Below are 20687 nucleotides of genomic sequence, written 5' to 3'. Positions count from 1 at the left end.
GGGGCACTGTGGGGCTGCTATGGGGCAGAGATGGGGCGCTGTGGGGCACTATGGGACACTGTGGGGCTGCTAGGGGGTGTTATGGGGCACTGTAGGGCTGCTATGGGGCGCTATGGGGCACTATGGAGCTGCTATGGGGTGCTATGGGTCACTATGGGGCTGCTATGGGGCTCTATGGGGCGCTGTGGGGCTGTTATGGGGCACTGTGGGGCGCTGTGGGGCTGCTCTGGGGCAGAGATGGGTGCTGTGGGGCGCTATGGGGCACTTGTGGGGTGCTATGGGGCACTGTGGGGCTGCTATGGGGCAGAGATAGGGCGCTATGGGGCAGACATGGGGCACTATGGGGCGCTGTGGGGCTGCTATGGGGCACTATGGGGCACTGTGGGGCGCTATGGGGCACTATGGGGCACTGTGGGGCTGCTATGGGGCACTATGGGGCACTGTGGGGCTGCTATGGGGTGCTGTGGGGCTGCTATGGGGCACTGTGGGGCTGCTATGGGGCGCTGTGGGGCGCTATGGGGCAGACATGGGGTGCTATGGGGCACTGTGGGACTGCTATGGGGCAGAGATAGGGCGCTATGGGGCACTATGGGGCAGACATGGGGCACTATGGGGCGCTGTGGGGCTGCTATGGGGCACTATGAGGTGCTATGGGGTGCTATGGGGCTGCTATGGGGCGCTATGGGGCACTGTGGGGCGCTATGGGGCATTATGGGGTGCTGTGGGGCTGCTATGGGGCAGAGCTTCTATGGGGCAGGGCCGCTATGGGACAGAGCTTCTATAGGTCACGTCTGCTCTGGTTCTGCCCCCCCATGTAGGCGTGGGACATCACGGTGCGCACGTGTGTGTCAGTGCTGCTATGGGGCTGAACTGCTATGGGTCACAGCTGCTATGGGTCAGGGCTGCTATGGGGCAGTGCTGCTATGGGGCAGAGCTGTTATGGGTCAGGGCCGCTATGGGGCAGAGCTGTTATGGGTCTTCCCCCCCCACGCAGGCGTGGGACATCACGGTGCACACGTGTGCATCATGGCTGCTATGGGGCTGAACTGCTATGGGTCACAGCTGCTATGGGGCAGTGCTGCTATGGGGCAGGGCTGCTATGGGGCAGGGCCGCTATGGGGCAGGGCTGTTATGGGTCAGGGCTGCTATGGGTCACAGCTGCTATGGGGCAGTGCTGCTATGGGTCTGTGTCTCTATGGGTCACGGCTGCTATGGGGCTGAGCTGCTATGGGTCAGAGCTTCTATAGGTCAGGGCCGCTATGGGGCAGGGCCGCTATGGGGCAGGGCTGCTATGGGGCTGAACTGCTATGGGTCACAGCTGCTATGGGGCAGCGCTGTTACGGGTCCTCCCCCCCCACGTAGGCGTGGGACATCACGGTGCGCACGTGTGTGTCAGTGCTGCTATGGGGCAGAGCTGTTATGGGTCAGGGTTGCTATGGGGCAGGGCCGCTATGGGGCTGAACTGCTATGGGTCACAGCTGCTATGGGTCACAGCTGCTATGGGTCAGGGCCGCTATGGGTCAGTGTCGCTATGGGTCAGTGCTGCTATGGGGTCAGTGTCACTATGGGTCAGGGCTGCTATGGGTCAGTGTCTCTATGGGTCAGTGTTGCTATGGGGCAGAGCTTCTATGGGTCACGGCTGCTATGGGTCAGTGCTATGGGTCAGGGCCGCTATGGGGCAGAGCAGTTACGGGTCCTCCCCCCCCACGTAGGCGTGGGACATCACGGTGCGCACGTGTGTCAGGGCCGCTATGGGTCAGGGTTGCTATGGGGCTGAACTGCTATGGGTCACAGCTGCTATGGGGCAGAGCTGCTATGGGTCACAGCTGCTATGGGTCAGGGCTGCTATGGGTCAGTGTCGCTATGGGTCTCCCCCCCCACGCAGGCGTGGGACATCACGGTGCGCACGTGCGCGTACACGAACCACACGGTGCTGCCGGAGGCGCTGGAGCGGTGGCCGGTCGGGCTGATGGAGGCGCTGCTGCCGCGGCACCTCGAGATCATCTACGAGATCAACCGCCGCTTCCTCGACGTACGGACATGGGGGGGGGGGGAGGGGGTCTATGGGGTGGGGGGCTCTATGGGGTGGAGCTATGGGGTGGGGGGCTCTATGGGGTGGGGGGGTCTCCTATGGGGCGGAGCTATGGGGCAGGGAGTGGGGGGCCTCTATGGGGCGGAGCTATGGGGCAGAGCTATGGGGCGGGGAGTAGGGAGGGGAGTGGGGGGCTCTATGGGGCGTGGGCCTCTATAGGGTGGAGCTATGGGGTGGGGGGGCTCTATGGGGTGAGGGGGCTCTATGGGGCGGAGCTATGGGGCGGGGGGGCTCTATGGGGTGAGGTGTGGGGCAGGGTGTGGGGGGGCTCCATGGGGCAGAGCTATGGGGTGGAGCTATGGGGTGTTGGGTGGGGGGCTCTATGGGGTGGGGGGCTCTATGGGGCGGAGCTATGGGGTGGAGCTATGGGGCGGAGCTGTGGGGCAGGGTGTGGGGATGGAGATGGGGGTTTTCTGTGGGGTGGGGGTTAAGGGGGTTCTATGGGGAGGAGCTATGGGGCGGAGATATGGGGCAGGGGGTGGGGTGGGGATTGGGGGCCTCTATGGGGTGAGGTGTGGGGCAGGGTGTGGGGGGGCTCTGTGGGGCAGATCTATGGGGTGAGGGGCTGGGAGTGGGGTGGCTCTATGGGGTGTGAGCCTCTATGGGGCGGAGCTATGGGGCAGGGTGGGGGGCTCTATGGGGTGGGGGGCTCTATGGGGCAGAGCTATGGGGTGGAGATGTGGGGTGGGGAGTGGGGAGGCTCTATGGGGCGTGGGCCTCTATGGGGCGGAGCTATGGGGTGTTGGGTGGGGGGCTCTATGGGGCGGAGCTATGGGTCGGAGCTGTGGGGCAGGGTGTAGGGGGGCTCTATGGGGCGTGGGCCTCTATGGGGCAGAGCTATGGGGCGGGGTGTGGGGCAGCTCTATGGGGTGGTGGGGGTTTCTATGGGGCAGGGGGGCTCTATGGGGTGGGGGGTCTCTATGGGGCAGGTGATGGGGGGTCTCTATGGGTCTCATCCCCCCCTGACCCCCCTATTTGTGCCCCCAGCGTGTGTATGTGTTGTTCCTGGGGAGCTCTATGGGGTGGGGGGGCTCTATGGGGCGGAGCTATGGGGCAGGGGGTGTGGGGGGCTCTATGGGGCTGGGGGTCTCTATGGGGTTTGGGGACTCTATGGGATGGGAGGAGCTCTATGGGGTGGGGGGGCTCTATGGAGCTGGGAGTCTCTATGGGGTGGGGGGGCTCTATGGGGTGTATCTATGGGGCAGGGTGTTGGGGGACTCTATGGGGTGGATCTAATGGGGTTTGGGATCTCTATGGGGTGGGGGGGCTCTATGGGGCGGCGCTATGGGGGTCTCTATGGGTCTCATCCCCCCCTGACCCCCCTATTGGTGCCCCCCAGCGCGTGTACGCGTCGTTCCCGGGTGACCACGACCGGCTGCGTCGCATGTCTCTGGTTGAGGAGGGGGCTGTGAAACGCATCAACATGGCGCATCTCTGCATCGCCGGGTCACACGCCGTCAATGGGGTGGCACAGATCCACTCCGACATCCTCAAACAGAGCGTGTGCGTCACGGGGGGGGCACGTGTGTCATATGTGGGTCATATGTGTCATATATGTCATGTGTGGGTCATACGTGTCATATGTGGGTCATGTTTGGGTCATATGTGTCATATATGGGTCATGTGTGGGTCGTACGTGTCATATGTGGGGCATACATGTCATATGGGGGTCATACGTATCATGTTTGGGTCATACTTGTCATATGTGGGTCATACATGTCGTGTGGGTCATACGTGGGTCATACATGGGTCATATGTGGGGCATATATGTCATGTGTGGGTCATATGTGGGTCATACATGTCATAGGGGGGTCATACGTGGGTCATATGTGTCATGTGTGGGTCATATGTGTCATGGGGGTCATATGTGGGTCATACGTGTCATATATGGGTCATACATGGGTCATACGTGTCATAGGGGGGTCATACGTGGGTCATATGTGTCATGTGTGGGTCATATGTGTCATGGGGGTCATATGTGGGTCATACGTGTCATATATGGGTCATACATGGGTCATACGTGTCATAGGGGGGTCATACGTGGGTCATATGTGTCATGTGTGGGTCATATGTGTCATGGGGGTCATGTGTGGGTCATGTGTGGGTCATACATGGGTCATACATGGGTCATATGTGGGACATATATGTCATGTGTGGGTCATACGTGGGTCATACGTGTCATATGTGGGTCATACGTGCCATACCTGGGTCATACGTGGCATATGTGGGTCATACATGTCATGTGTGGGGCATACGTGGGTCATACGTGTCATATGTGGGTCACGTGCGGGTCATATGTGGGTCATACGTGGGTCATATGGGGATCATACGTGTCATGTGTGGGTCATACGTGTCATATGTGGGTCATATGTGGATCATATGTGTGTCATATGTGGGTCATACGTGTCATATGTGGGTCATACGTGTCATATGTGGGTCATGTGTGGGTCACGTGTGGGTCATATGTGGGTCATACGTGGGTCATATGGGGATCATACGTGTCATGTGTGGGTCATATGTGTCATATGTGGGTCACACGCCGTCAATGGGGTGGCACAGATCCACTCCGACATCCTCAAACAGAGCGTGTGCGTCACGGGGGGGCATGTGGGGGTCATACGTGGGTCATACGTGTCATACATGGGTCATAAGTGTGTCATACGTGTCATATGTGGGTCATATGTGGATCATACATGGGTAATACTTGTCATGTGTGGGTCATACATATCATATGTGGGTCATGTGTGGGTAATATGTGTCATATGTGAGTCATATGTATCACATGTGGGTCATGTGTGGGTAATATGTGTCATATGTGAGTCATGCGTGTCATATGTGGGTCATACATGTCATGTGTGGGGCATACGTGGGTCATACGTGTCATATGTGGGTCATGTGTGGGTCATACGTGGGTCATATGGGGATCATACGTGTCATGTGTGGGTCATACGTGTCATATGTGGGTCATATGTGGATCATACGTGTGTCATATGTGTCATATGTGGGTCATACGTGTCATATGGGGGTCATACGTGTCATATGGGGGTCATAGGTGTCATATGTGGGTCATACGTGTCATATGTGGGTCATACGTGTCATATGTGGGTCATGTGTGGGTCATATGTGGCTCATATGTGGGTCATACGTGAGTCATACATGTCATATGTGGGTCATACGTGTCATATGGGGGTCATACATGTCATGTGTGGGTCATACGTGTGTCATACGTGTCATATGTGGGTCATACGTGTCATATGTGGGTCATACATGTCATGTGTGGGTCACACGCCGTCAATGGGGTGGCACAGATCCACTCCGACATTCTCAAACAGAGCGTGTGCGTCACACGGGGGCACGTGTGTCATATGTGGGTCATACGTGTCATGTGTGGGTCATATGTGGGTCATGTGTGGGTCATACATGTCATGTGTGGATCATACATGGGTCATACATGGGTCATACATGTCATGTTTCGGTTATATGTGGATCATAAATGAGTCATACGTGTCATGTGTGGATCATATGTGTCATACGTGGGTCATACATGTCATATGTGGTGTCATATGTGGGTCATGTGTGGCATATATGGGTCATATGTGGTCATACGTGTCCTGTGTGGGTCACACGCCGTCAATGGGGTGGCCCAGATCCACTCCGACATCCTCAAACAGAGCGTGTGCGTCACGGGGGGGGCATACGGGTCATATGGGGGTCATACGTGGGTCATATGTGTCATATGTGGGTCATACGTGTCATATGGGGGTCATACGTGTGTCATACGTGTCATATGTGGGTCATACGTGACATGTATGGGTCATACATGGGTCATACATGGGACATATGTGGGACATATATGTCATGTGTGGGTCATACGTGGGTCATACGTGTCATATGTGGGTCATATGTGTCATGTTTGGGTTATATGTGGATCATACATGTGTCATACATGTCATATGGGGGTCATGTGTGGCATATGTGGGTCATGTGTGGGTCATATGTGTCATGTGTGGGTCATACATGGGTCATACATGATATGTGGGGGTCATACGTGGGTCATACATGTCATACATGGGTCATATGTGGGTCACACGCCATCAATGGGGTGGCACAGATCCACTCCGACATCCTCAAACAGAGCGTGTGTGTCACAGGGGGTCATGTGGGGGTCATACGTGTCATACATGGGTCATATGTGTCATATGTGGGGCATACGTGTCATGTGTGGGTCATATGTGGGTCATGTGTGGGTCATACATGTCATATGTGTCACGTGTCCCATACATGTCCCACACGTGTCCCATACATGTCCCATACGTGTCCCATACATGTTCCATGCCTGTCCCATACATGTCCCATACGTGTCCCATACATGTTCCATGCCTGTCCCATACATGTCCCACACGTGTCCCATACATGTCCCATACATGTCCCATACATGTCCCACACGTGTCCCATACATGTCCCATACATGTCCCATACATGTTCCATACATGTTCCATACATGTCCCACACGTGTCCCATACATGTCCCATACGTGTCCCATACATGTTCCATGCCTGTCCCATACATGTCCCATACGTGTCCCATACATGTTCCATGCCTGTCCCATACATGTCCCACACGTGTCCCATACATGTCCCATACATGTCCCATACATGTTCCATACATGTCCCATACGTGTCCCATACATGTTCCATGCCTGTCCCATACATGTCCCATACATGTCCCATACATGTTCCATACATGTTCCATACATGTCCCATACATGTCCCATACGTGTCCCATACATGTTCCATGCCTGTCCCATACATGTCCCATACGTGTCCCATACATGTCCCATACGTGTCCCATACATGTCCCATACATGTCCCATACATGTTCCATACCTGTCACATACATGTCCCATACATGTCCCATACATGTCCCATACATGTCCCACACGTGTCCCATACATGTCCCATACATGTCCCATACCTGTCCCATACATGTCCCATACGTGTCCCATACATGTCCCATACATGTTCTATACGTGTCCCATACATGTCCCATACCTGTTCCATACACGTCCCATACATGTTCCATACATGTCCCATACGTGTCCCATACACGTCCCATACATGTCCCATACACGTTCCATACATGTCCCATACATGTCCCATACACGTTCCATACATGTCCCATACATGTTTCATACATGTCCCATACATGTCCCATACGTGTCCCATACGTGTTCCCTCTTTCCCCCCCAGCTTTAAGGATTTCTATGAGCTGGACCCCCATAAGTTCCAGAACAAAACCAATGGCATCACCCCACGCCGATGGCTGCTGCTCTGCAACCCGGGGCTGGCCGAGGTCATCGCTGAGGTGAGCTGTGGGGCAGCTATGGGGCAGCTATGGGGCGGCTATAGGGCAGCTATGGGGAGCTGTGGGGTGGCTATGGGGCAGCTATGGGGCGGCTATGGGGCAGCTATGGGGCAGCCATGGGGCAGCTATGGGGCAGCCATGGGGCAGCCATGGGTCTCTATGGGGCAGCTATGGGGCAGCCATGGGGCAGCCATAGGGCAGCTATGGGGCAGCTATGGGTCTCTATGGGGCAGCCATAGGGCAGCTATGGGGCGGCTATGGGTCTCTATGGGGCGGCTATGGGGCAGCCATGGGGCAGCTATGGGGCAGCCATGGGTCTCTATGGGGCAGCTATGGGGCAGCTGTGGGGTGGCTATGGGGCGGCTATGGGGCAGCTATGGGTCTCCATGGGGCAGCCATGGGGCAGCTATGGGGCGGCTATGGGGCGGCTATGGGGCAGCTATGGGGCAGCCATGGGGCGGCTATGGGGTGGCTATGGGGTGGGTGTGGGGTGGATGTGGGGCACTATGGGGCGGCTGTGGCATGCTATGGGGCAACATGTGGGGCGCTATGGAGCAGCTATGGGGGCCTATGGGGTGGCTATGGGGCAGCTGTGGGGCACTATGGGGCAGCATGTGGGTTGGGTGTGATGTGGGGCGCTATGGGGCAGCATGTGGGGCGGGTGTGGGGTGGATGTGGGGTGCTATGGGGCAGCATGTGGGGCACTATGGGGCAGCTATGGGGTGCTATGAGTCAATATGGGTTGCTATGGGTCTCTATGGGTCCCTACTGTTCCCTATGGGTCTCTATGGGTCCCTATGTGTCCCTATGGTTCCGTAAGGGTCTCTATGTGTCTCTATGGGTCGCTATGGTTCCCTATGGGTCTCTATGGGTCACTATGATTCCCTATGGGTTCCTACGTGTCTCTATGGGTTGCTATGGGTCTCTATGGGTCCCTATGGGGTCTCTATGGGTCGCTATGGTTCCCTATGGGTCCCTATGTGTCTCTATGGGTCCCTATGGTTCCCTATGGGTCTCTATGGGTCGCTATGGTTCCCTATGGGTCCCTATGTGTCTCTATGGGTCCCTATGGTTCCCTATGTGTCCCTATGTGTCCCTATGGTTCCCTATGGGTCCCTATGGGTCTCTATGGGTCACTATGATTCCCTATGGGTTCCTACGTGTCTCTATGGGTTGCTATGGGTCTCTATGGTTCCCTATGGGGTCTCTATGGGTCGCTATGGTTCCCTATGGGTCCCTATGTGTCTCTATGGTTCCCTATGTGTCCCTATGGGTCCCTATGGGTCACTATGGGTCCCTATGGGTCTCTATGGGTCCCTATGGTTCCCTATGGGGTCTCTATGGGTCACTATGGTTCCCTATGGGTCCCTATGTGTCTCTATGGGTCCCTATGGTTCCCTATGTGTCGCTATGGTTCCCTATTGGTCTCTGTGTGTCGCTATGGGTCCCTATATGTCCCTATGGTTCCCTATGGGTCTCTGTGGTTCCCTATGTGTCTCTATGGGTCGCTATGGGTCTGACTGTCCCCCCCCCGCCCCCTTTTTCCCCCCAGCGCATCGGTGACGAGTTTGTGGCCGACCTGGACCAGCTGCAGCGGCTGAAGGCTCTGGAGAACGACGACACCTTCATACGGGACGTGGCCAAAGTCAAACAGGTACTAAGGGCACTTGGGGGGCAGCAACCGGCACTTGGGGGGCAGGGGGGGGACGGTAAGGGGGCGATGGGGGGCAGTTATGGGGTGATGGGGGCACTTGTGGGGCAGGGGGTGCAGTAAGGGGCAGTTATGGGGTGATGGGGGGCACTTGGGGGGCAGGGGGTGCAGTAAGGGGCAGTTATGGGGCAATGGGGGGCAGTTATGGGGCAATGGGGGGCAGTTATGGGGTGATGGGGGGCAGTTATGGGGTGATGGGGGGCAGTTATGGGGCAATGGGGGGCAGTTATGGGGTGATGGGGGGCAGTTATGGGGTGATGGGGGCACTTGTGGGGCAGGGGGTGCAGTAAGGGGCAGTTATGGGGTGATGGGGGGCAGTTATGGGGTGATGGGGGGCACTTGGGGGGCAGTAAGGGGGTGATGGGGGGCAGTTATGGGGTGATGAGGGGCACTTGTGGGGCGGGGGGACACTTGTGGGGCAGCTGGGGGGCAGCAGGGGGCACTTGTGGGGCAGGAGGAGCACTTGTGGGGTGGATGGGGGGCACCTGTGGGGTGGATGGGGGGCACTTGTGGGGTGGTGGGGGCACTTGTGGGGCAGCTGGATCCCTAAGTGGGGCAGCCATGGGTCGCTATGGGGCTGAACCCCATTTCTGTGTCCCCCCATAGGAGAACAAGGTGAAGTTTGTGTCACTGCTATGGGTCCCTATGTGTCCCTATAGGACCCTATGGGTCGCTATGGATCTCTATAGGTCTCTCTGGGGTCTCAATGTGTCCCTATGGGTTGCTAAGGGTCTCTATAGGGTCTCAGTGTGTCCCTATGGGTCGCTATGGGTCTCTATAGATCTCTATGGGGTCTCAATGTGACCTTATTGGTTACTATAGGCCTCTATGGGGTCTCAATGTGTCCTTATGGGTTGCTATAGGTCTCTATGGGGTCTCAATGTGTCCCTATGGGTCTCTATAGGTCTCTATGGGGTCTCAATGTGTCCCTATGGGTCTCTATAGGTCTCTATGGGGTCTCTATGGGGTCTCAATGTGTCCTTATGGGTTGCTATAGGTCTCTATGGGGTCTCAATGTGTCGCTATGGGTCTGACCCCATTTCTGTGTCCCCCCATAGGAGAACAAGGTGATGTTGGCAGCACTGCTATGGGTCCCTATGGGTCCCTATGGGTCTCTATAGGTCTCTATGGGTCTCAGTGTGTCTTTATGGGTCTCTATAGGTCTCTATGGGGTCTCAATGTGTCCCTATGGGTCCCTATGGGTTGCTATGGGTCCCTATGGGGTCTCAGTGTGTTGCTATAGGTCCCTATGTGTCTGACCCCATTTCTGCCCCCCCCAGGAGAACAAGGTGAAGTTTGTGTCACTGCTATGGGTCCCTGTGTGTCCCTATGTGTCCCTATGAGTCTCTATAGGTCTCTATGGGGTCTCAGTGTGTCACTATGGGAACCTATGGGTTGCTATGGGTCCCTATGGGGTCTCAGTGTGTTGCTATAGGTCCCTATGGGTCTGACCCCATTTCTGTCCCCCCATAGGAGAACAAGGTGAAGTTTGTGTCACTGCTATGGGTCCCTATGTGTCCCTATGGGTCTCTATGGGTCACTATGTGTCTCTATAGGTCTCAATGTGTCCCTATGGGTCCCTATATGTCCCTATGGGTCTGACCCCATTTCTGCCCCCCATAGGAGAACAAGGTGAAGTTTGCGGCGCAGCTGGAGCGCGATTACGGGGTGCGTGTGAACCCGTCGGGGCTGTTTGATGTGCAGGTCAAAAGGATCCACGAGTACAAGAGGCAGCTGCTCAACTGCCTGCACGTCATCACCCTGTACAACAGTGAGTCCTCTGCCCCATAGATCCTGCCCCATAGCTGCCCCATAGCATGACCCATAGCTGCCCCATAGCCTGAGCAATAGAGCCCTGCCCTATAGAGTCTTGACCTAAACAGCAGCTGCTCAACTGCCTGCACGTCATCACCCTGTACAACAGTGAGTCCTCTGCCCCATAGATCCTGCCCCATAGCTGCCCCATAGCATGACCCATAGATACTGCCCCATAGATACTGCCCCATAGCTGCCCCATAGCATGACCCATAGCTGCCCCATAGATCCTTCCCCATAGCTGCCCCATAGCATGACCCATAGCTGCCCCATAGCCTGAGCAATAGAGCCCTGCCCTATAGAGTCTTGACCTAAACAGCAGCTGCTCAACTGCCTGCACGTCATCACCCTGTACAACAGTGAGTCCTCTGCCCCATAGATACTGCCCCATAGATACTGCCTGCCCCATAGATACTGCCCCATAGATACTGCCCCATAGAGACTGCCCCATAGATCCTGCCCCATAGATACTGCCCCATAGATCCTGCCCCATAGATACTGCCCCATAGATACTGCCTGCCCCATAGATCCTGCCTGCCCTATAGAGCCCTGCCCTAAACAGCAGCTGCTCAACTGCCTCCATGTCATCACCCTGTACAACAGTGAGTCCTCTGCCCCATAGATACTGCCCCATAGATCCTGCCCCATAGATACTGCCTGCCCCATAGATCCTGCCTGCCCTATAGAGCCCTGCCCTAAACAGCAGCTGCTCAACTGCCTCCATGTCATCACCCTGTACAACAGTGAGTGACACACAGCTGCCCCATAGATACTGCCCCATAGATCCTGCCCCATAGATACTGCCCCATAGCTGCCCCATAGCATGACCCATAGCTGTCCCATAGATCCTGCCTGCTCCATAGCTCCTGCCCCATAGATCCTGCCTCCCCCATAGCTCCTGCCCCATAGATCCTGCCTCCCCCATAGATCCTGCCCCATAGATCCTGCCCTATATATACTGTCTCCCCCATAGCCTGCCCCATAGATCCTGCCTGCCCCATAGATATTGCCTCTCCCATAGATCCTGCCTGCCCCATAGATCCTGCCCCATAGATCCTGTCTCCCCCATAGCCTGCCCCATAGATCCTGCCCCACAGACCCCATAGACCCCCCCCATCATATGGGTTGCCCCCCAACCCCTCCGTCCTCCGCAGGGATTAAGAAGGAGCCGAATAAAGCCTTCGTGCCCCGCACCGTCATGATTGGGGGGAAGGTGAGTGGGGTCCTATGGGGCGGGAGGGGGTCCTATGGGGTGGATATGGGGCACTATGGGTCTCAATGGGGTCTCTATGGGTCCCTGTGCGTCCCTATGGGTGTCAGTGGGTCACTATGGGTCTCTTATGGGTCCCTATGGGTCCCTGTGTGTATCTGTGGGTCACTATGGGTCTCTATGTGTCTCTATGGGTCTCTATGGGTCCCTGTGTGTCCCTATAGGTACCTATGGGTCTCTATGTGCCCCTATGGGTCTCTATGGGGTCTCTTTGTGCCCCTATGGGTCTCTATGGGTCTCAGCGGGGTCTCTATGTGTCCCAATGGGTCCCTATGCATCCCTATGGGTCTGTATGGGTCCCTGTGTGTCCCTATAGGTCCCTATGGGTCTCTATGTGCCCCTATAGGTCCCTATGGGTCTCTATGGGTCCCTGTGTGTCCCTATAGGTCCCTATGGTTCTCTATGGGGTCCCTATGGGTCTCTATGGGGTCTCTATGTGTTCCTTTGTGTCTCTATGTGTCCCTATGGGGTCCCTGTGGGTCCCTATGGGGTCTCTAAGGGTCCCTATGAGTCCCTATGGAGTCTCTAAGGGGTCTCTATGGGTCCCTATGTGTCTCTGTGGGTCCCTATGGGTCTCTAGGGGTCCCTATGTGTCTCTATAGGTCCCTATGGGTCTCTAGGGGTCTCTAGGGGTCTCTATGGGTCCCTATGAGTCCCTATGTTTCCCTGTGGGTCCCTATGGGGTTGCTATGGGTCTCTATGGGGTCTCAATGTGTCCCTATGGCTCCCTATTGATCCCAATGGTTCCCTAGGGTTCCCTATATACATATATGATGTGTCGCCCCCTGCAGGCCGCTACGGGTTATGACATGTGTCCCAATGGTTCCCTATGGTTCCCTATTGATCCCTATGGCTCCCTATTGATCCCTATGGCTCCCTATTGATCCCAATGTTTCCCTATGGCTCCCTATTGATCCTTATGGCCCCCTATATATATATATATATATGTGTACTTTGTCGCCCCCTGCAGGCTGCTTGGGGTATCACATGTGTAGCAATGGTTCCCTATTGATCCCTATGGCTCCCTATTGATCCCAATGTTTCCCTATTGATCCCTATGGCTCCCTATTGATCCCAATGTTTCCCTATGGCTCCCTATTGATCCCTATGGCTCCCTATTGATCCCAATGGCTCCCTATTGATACCAATGTTTCCCTATGGCTCCCTATTGATCCCTATAGGGTCTCTATGGCTCCCTATTGATCCCTATGGCTCCCTATTGATCCCTATGGCTCCCTATGGCTCCCTATTGATCCCTATGGCTCCCGATGGCTCCCTATTGATCCCTATGGCTCCCTATTGATCCCTATTGATCCCAATGTTTCCCTATGGCTCCCTATTGATCCCTATGGCTCCCTATTGATCCCTATGGCTCCCTATTGATCCCTATATACATCTATAGGCCGCCCCAGGTTACCACATGGCGAAGCTGATCATCAAACTGATCATGTCCCTATTGATCCCTATGGCTCCCTATTGATCCCTATGGCTCCCGATGGCTCCCTATTGATCCCTATGGCTCCCTATTGATCCCTATGGCTCCCTATTGATCCCTATTGATCCCAATGTTTCCCTATTGATCCCTATGGCTCCCTATTGATCCCTATGGCTCCCGATGGCTCCCTATTGATCCCTATGGCTCCCTATTGATCCCTATTGATCCCAATGTTTCCCTATGGCTCCCTATTGATCCCTATGGCTCCCTATTGATCCCTATATACATCTATAGGCCGCCCCAGGTTACCACATGGCGAAGCTGATCATCAAGCTGATCATGTCCCTATTGATCCCTATGGCTCCCTATTGATCCCTATGGCTCCCTATTGATCCCTATTGATCCAATGTTTCCCTATTGATCCCTATGGCTCCCTATTGATCCCTATGGCTCCTATTGATCCCTATGGCTCCCGATGGCTCCCTATTGATCCCTATGGCTCCCTATTGATCCCTATTGATCCCAATGTTTCCCTATGGCTCCCTATTGATCCCTATGGCTCCCTATTGATCCCTATGGCTCCCTATTGATCCCTATATACATCTATAGGCCGCCCCAGGTTACCACATGGCGAAGCTGATCATCAAACTGATCACGTCGATCGGGGACGTGGTGAATCACGACCCGGCTGTGGGGGATCGACTCAAGGTCATCTTCCTCGAGAACTACCGCGTCTCATTGGCTGAGAAAGGTACCACGTGACCGGGGTAACAGAACCCCATAGAACCCCATAGAACCCCCTATAGCCCTATATAACCCCCATATATCCCCCTATAACCCCATAGAACCCCCTGTAGCCCTATATAACCCCATATATCCCCATATAACCCCATAGAACCCCCTATAGCCCTATATAACCATATATATCCCCCTATAACCCCATAGAACCCCCTATAGCCCCATAGAACCCCATATATCCCCCTATAACACCATATAACTCCCTATAGCCCCATAGAACCCCATATATCCCCCTATAACACCATATAACTCCCTATAGCCCCATAGAACCCCATATATCCCCCTATAACACCATATAACTCCCTATAGCCCCATAGAACCCCATATATCCCCCTATAACACCATATAACTCCCTATAGCCCTATATAACCCCATATATCCCCCTATAACCCCATAGAACCCCCTATAGCCCCATAGAACCCCAATATATCCCCCTATAACCCCATAGAACCCCCTGTAGCCCCATAGAACCCCATATATCCCCTATAACACCATATAACCCCTATAGCCCTATATAACCCCATATATCCCCCTATAACCCCATAGAACCCCCTATAGCCCCATATAACCCCATATAACCCCATATAGCCTTATATAATCCTATATCCATTAGTGATCCCAGCCGCAGACCTATCGGAGCAGATCAGCACAGCCCATATAACCCTATATATCCCTATATAACCCTATATCTCCTATGTCCATCAGTGATCCCCAGCCGCAGACCTGTCGGAGCAGATCAGCACAGCCCATATAACCCCATATAACCCCATATATCCCTAACCCCATATATCCCTATATAAACCCCATATAACCCCATATATCCCTATATAACCCTATATAACCCTATATCCCCTATATATTAGTGATCCAGCCGCAGACCTGTCGGAGCAGATCAGCACAGCCCATATAACCCCATATAACCCTATATAACCCTATATAACCCATATATCCCTATATAACCCCATATACCCCCATATAACCCCATATAACCCCATATAACCCCATATAACCCTATATCACAGTGATCCCAGCCGCAGGACCTATCGGAGCAGATCAGCACAGCTCATATAACCCCATATAACCCCATATAACCCCATATAACCCTATATATCCCTATATAACCCCATATAACCCCATATAACCCCATATATCCCTATATATCCCTATATAACCCCATATAACCCCATATAACCCCATATAACCCCATATATCCTATATATCCCTATATAACCCATATAACCCTATATCACAGTGATCCCAGCCCGCAGACCTATCGGAGCAGATCAGCACAGCCCATATAACCCCATATAACCCCATATAACCCCATATAACCCCATATAACCCCATATAACCCCATATAACCCCATATAACCCCCATATAAACCCCATATACAGTGATCCCAGCCGCAGACCTATCGGAGCAGATCAGCACAGCCCATATAAACCCCATATAACCCCATATAACCCCATATAACCCCATATAACCCCATATATCCCCATATAACCCCATATAACCCCATATAACCCCCCATATGACCCCATATAAACCCATATAACCCCATATAACCCCATCTAACCCCATCTAACCCCATATCCCCCCATATCCCCCCATATAACCCCATATATCCCCATCTAACCCCATATCCCCCCATATCCCCCCATATCCCCCCATATAACCCCATATAACCCCCATATAACCCTATAACCCTATATGTTAGTGATCCCAGCCGCAGACCTATCGGAGCAGATCAGCACAGCCCATATAAACCCCATATAACCCCATATAACCCCATATATCCCCTATATATTAGTGATCCCAGCCGCAGACCTATCGGAGCAGATCAGCACTGCGGGCACGGAGGCGTCGGGTACCGGGGAACATGAAGTTCATGCTGAACGGGGGCTCTGACCATCGGCACCATGGATGGAGCCAACGTGGAGATGGCGGAGGAGGCGGGGGAGGAAAATCTCTTCATCTTCGGGATGAGGGTCCACGACGTGGAGGAGCTCGACAGGAAGGGGTTGAGACATAGGGATATATGGGGGACTATGGGGATATAGGGGATAGGGGAACATATGGGTTCAGGGGGTGAGATATATAGAGATATAGGGGCACCTATGGGTGGGGGGGGGAGATATATAGAGATATAGGGGCACCCATGGGTGGGGGGGAGGTATATAGAGACATAGGGGCACCTATGGGTGTGTGGGGGGAGATATATAGAGATATAGGGGCACCTATGGGTGGGGAGGGAGATATATATAGGGATAGGGGCACCTATGGGTGGGGAGGGAGATATATATAGGGATAGGGGCACCTATGGGTGCAGGGGGGGAGGTATATAGAGATATAGGGGCACCTATGGGTGCAGGGGGTGAGATGTAGAGATATATAGGGGCACCTATGGGTGGGGGGGAGGAAAACCTCTTCATCTTTGGGATGAGGGTCCATGATGTGGAGGAGCTCGACAGGAAGGGGTGAGCCATAGAGATATATAGGGGAACTATGGGGGATATAGGGATAGGGGAACTATGGGGGATATAGGGATAGGGGAACATATGGGGGATATAGGGATAGGGGAACATATGGGTGGGGGGCACCTATGGGTGGGGAGGGAGGTATATAGGGATATAGGGGCACCTATGGGTGCAGGGGGTGAGATATATAGAGATATAGGGGCACCCATGGGTGGGGGGGGAGATATATAGAGGGATATGGGCACCTGTGGGGTGGGGGGAGAGGTATATAGAGATATAGGGGCACCTATGGGTGGGGTGGGAGGTATATAGAGATATAGGGGCACCTATGGGGGATATAGGGATAGGGGAACATATGGGTTCAGGGGGTGAGATATATAGAGATATAGGGGCACCTATGGGTGGGGGGGGAGGTATATAGGGATATAGGGGCACCTATGGGTGGGGGGGGGGGAGGAAAATCTCTTCATCTTCGGGATGAGGGTCCACGACGTGGAGGAGCTCGACAGAAAGGGGTGAGACATATAGGGATATATAGGGGAACTATGGGGATATAGGGATAGGGGCACCTATAGGGGATATAGGGATAGGGGAACATATGGGGGATATAGGGATAGGGGAACAATTGGTTGGGGTGGGAGGTATATAGAGACATAGGGGCACCTATGGGTGGGGGGAGGGAGATATATAGAGACATAGGGGCACCTATGGGTGGGGGGGAGGGTATATAGGGATATAGGGGCACCTATGGGTGGGTGGGAGGTATATAGGGATATAGGGGCACCTATGGGTGGGGGGGGAGGTATATAGGGATATAGGGGCACCTATGGGTGGGGGGGAGGTATATATAGGGATAGGGGCACCTATGTTGGGGGGGGGAGATATATAGAGGGATAGGGGCATCTATGGGTGGGGTGGGAGATATATAGAGATATAAGGGGCACCTATGGGTGGGGGGAGGTATATAGGGATATAGGGGCACCTATGGGTGGGGGGGGAGATATATAGGGATATAGGGGCACCTATGGGTGGGGGGGAGGTATATAGAGATATAGGGGCACCTATGGGTGGGGGAGGGAGGTATATAGAGATATAGGGGCACCTATGGGTGGGGGGGAGGTATATAGGGATATAGGGGCACCTATGGGTGGGGGGGAGGTATATAGAGGGATAGGGGCACCTATGGATGGGGGGGGAGGTATATAGGGATATAGGGGCACCTATGGGTGGGGGGGAGATATATAGGGGGATAGGGGCAACCTATGGTGTGGTGGGAGGAGATATAGAGGGGGATAGGGGCACCTATGGGTGCAGGGGGTGAGATATATAGAGATATAGGGGCACCAAATGGGTGGGGGGGAGGTATATAGGGATATAGGGGCACCTATGGGTGGGGGGGGGAGATAATATAGGGATATAGGGGCACCTATGGGTGGGTGGAGAACCTTGATAGGCAAAGTTGAGCCATATTGGGGACCCCCCATATACCCCCATTATCCCCTCCCCATCCCCCCATTACCCCCTATATTGCCCCCCATAACCCCATAACCCCCCTCATTACCCGCCAGATATCCACCCCCTAACCCCATAACACTCCCCCAAACCTTCCCCATCCCCCTATTACCCCCCTATATCCCCCCCTTACCCCCTATATCCTCCCATAACCCCCCCCATTGCCCCCTATATCCCCCCATAACCCCTCATATACCCCCCATAAACCTGCCCCATATATAACCCCATAACCCACCCCATATATAACCCCATATCCCCCCATTACCCCCCCCATATACCCACATATACCCCTCATAACCCCCCATATCCCCCCCCAACCCCATTATTCCCTCCATAACTCTATAACCCACCCCATATATAACCCCCATAACCCCATATATAATCCCATAACCCCATATATAAACCCCATATACAACCCCATATATAACCCCATATATAACCTCATATATAACCCCATATATAACCTCATATATAACCCCATAACCCCATATATAACCCCATATATGACCTCATAACCCCATATATGACCTCATAACCCCATATATAACCCCATATATAACCCCATAACCCCCATATATAACCCCATATATAACCCCATATATAACCCCATATATAACCCCATATATAACCCCATACCCCCCATATATAACCCCATATATAACCCCATATATGACCCCATAACCCCATATATAACCTCATAACCCCATATATAACCCCATATATCCCCCCATAGCCCCCCATAACCCCATAACCCACCCCATATATAACCCCATAACCCCATATATAACCCCATATATAACCCCATAAACCCATATATAACCCCATAACCCCACATATAAACCCCATAACCCCATATATGACCCCATAACCCCATATATGACCCCATAACCCCATATATGACCCCATAACCCCATATATAACCCCATATATAACCCCATAACCCCACATATAACCCCATAACCCCCATATATAACCCCATAACCCCACATATAACCCCATAACCCCATATATAACCCCATAACCCCATATATAACCCCATATATAACCCCATATATAACCCCATATATGACCCCATATATGACCCCATATATAACCTCATATATAACCCCATAACCCCATATATAACCCCATATATGACCTCATAACCCCCATATATGACCTCATAACCCCATATATAACCCCATATATAACCCCATAACCCCATATATAACCCCATATATAACCCCATATATAACCCCATACCCCCATATATAACCCCATATATAACCCCATATATGACCCCATAACCCCATATATAACCTCATAACCCCATATATAACCCCATATATCCACCCATAGCCCCCCATAACCCCATAACCCACCCCATATATAACCCCATAACCCCATATATAACCCCATATATAACCCCATAACCCCATATATAACCCCATAACCCCACATATAACCCCATAACCCCATATATAACCCCATAACCCCCATATATAACCCCATATATAACCCCATATATAACCCCATATATGACCCCATATATGACCCCATAACCCCATATATGACCCCATAACCCCATATATAACCCCATAACCCCATATATAACCCATAACCCCATATATAACCCCATATATATGTTATATCCCCCTATATAGTTACTGTGCCCGCGATTACTACGAGCGTCTCCCCCGAGCTGCGCGCGGCCATTGACCAGCTGAGCAGCGGCTTCTATAGCCCCCATAGCCCCATAACCCCATATATAACCCCATAGCCCCATAACCCCATATATAACCCCATATATAACCCCATATATAACCCCATAAACCCCATATATAACCCATATATAACCCCATAACCCCATATATAACCCATAACCCCATATATAACCCCATAACCCCATATATAACCCCATATATAACCCCATAACCCCATATATAACCCCATATATAACCCCACATATAACCCCACATATAACCCCACATATAACCCCATATATAACCCCATATATAACCCCATATATAACCCCATATATAACCCCATAACCCCATATATAACCCCATAACCCCATATATAACCCCATATATAACCCCATAACCCCATATATAACCCCATATATAACCCCACATATAACCCCACATATAACCCCACATATAACCCCACATATAACCCCACATATAACCCCATATATGACCCCATAACCCCATATATAACCCCATATATAACA

The 20687-nt window shown here is 53.1% G+C and overlaps 1 pseudogene; it reads left to right on the top strand.

Annotated features, from left to right (window-relative positions):
• Positions 1-20234, top strand: part of LOC140265026 (glycogen phosphorylase, muscle form-like) — a 39275-nt pseudogene extending 19041 nt beyond the window's left edge.
• The last annotated feature ends 453 nt before the right edge of the window (positions 20235-20687 follow it).

The sequence above is a fragment of the Excalfactoria chinensis genome, unplaced genomic scaffold (genome assembly GCF_039878825.1).
Source record: "Excalfactoria chinensis isolate bCotChi1 unplaced genomic scaffold, bCotChi1.hap2 Scaffold_392, whole genome shotgun sequence".
NCBI classification, from domain to species: Eukaryota; Metazoa; Chordata; class Aves; order Galliformes; family Phasianidae; genus Excalfactoria; species Excalfactoria chinensis.
Note: the sequence above shows the minus strand (reverse complement) of the source record. Positions and strands in the feature narration are given on the sequence as shown.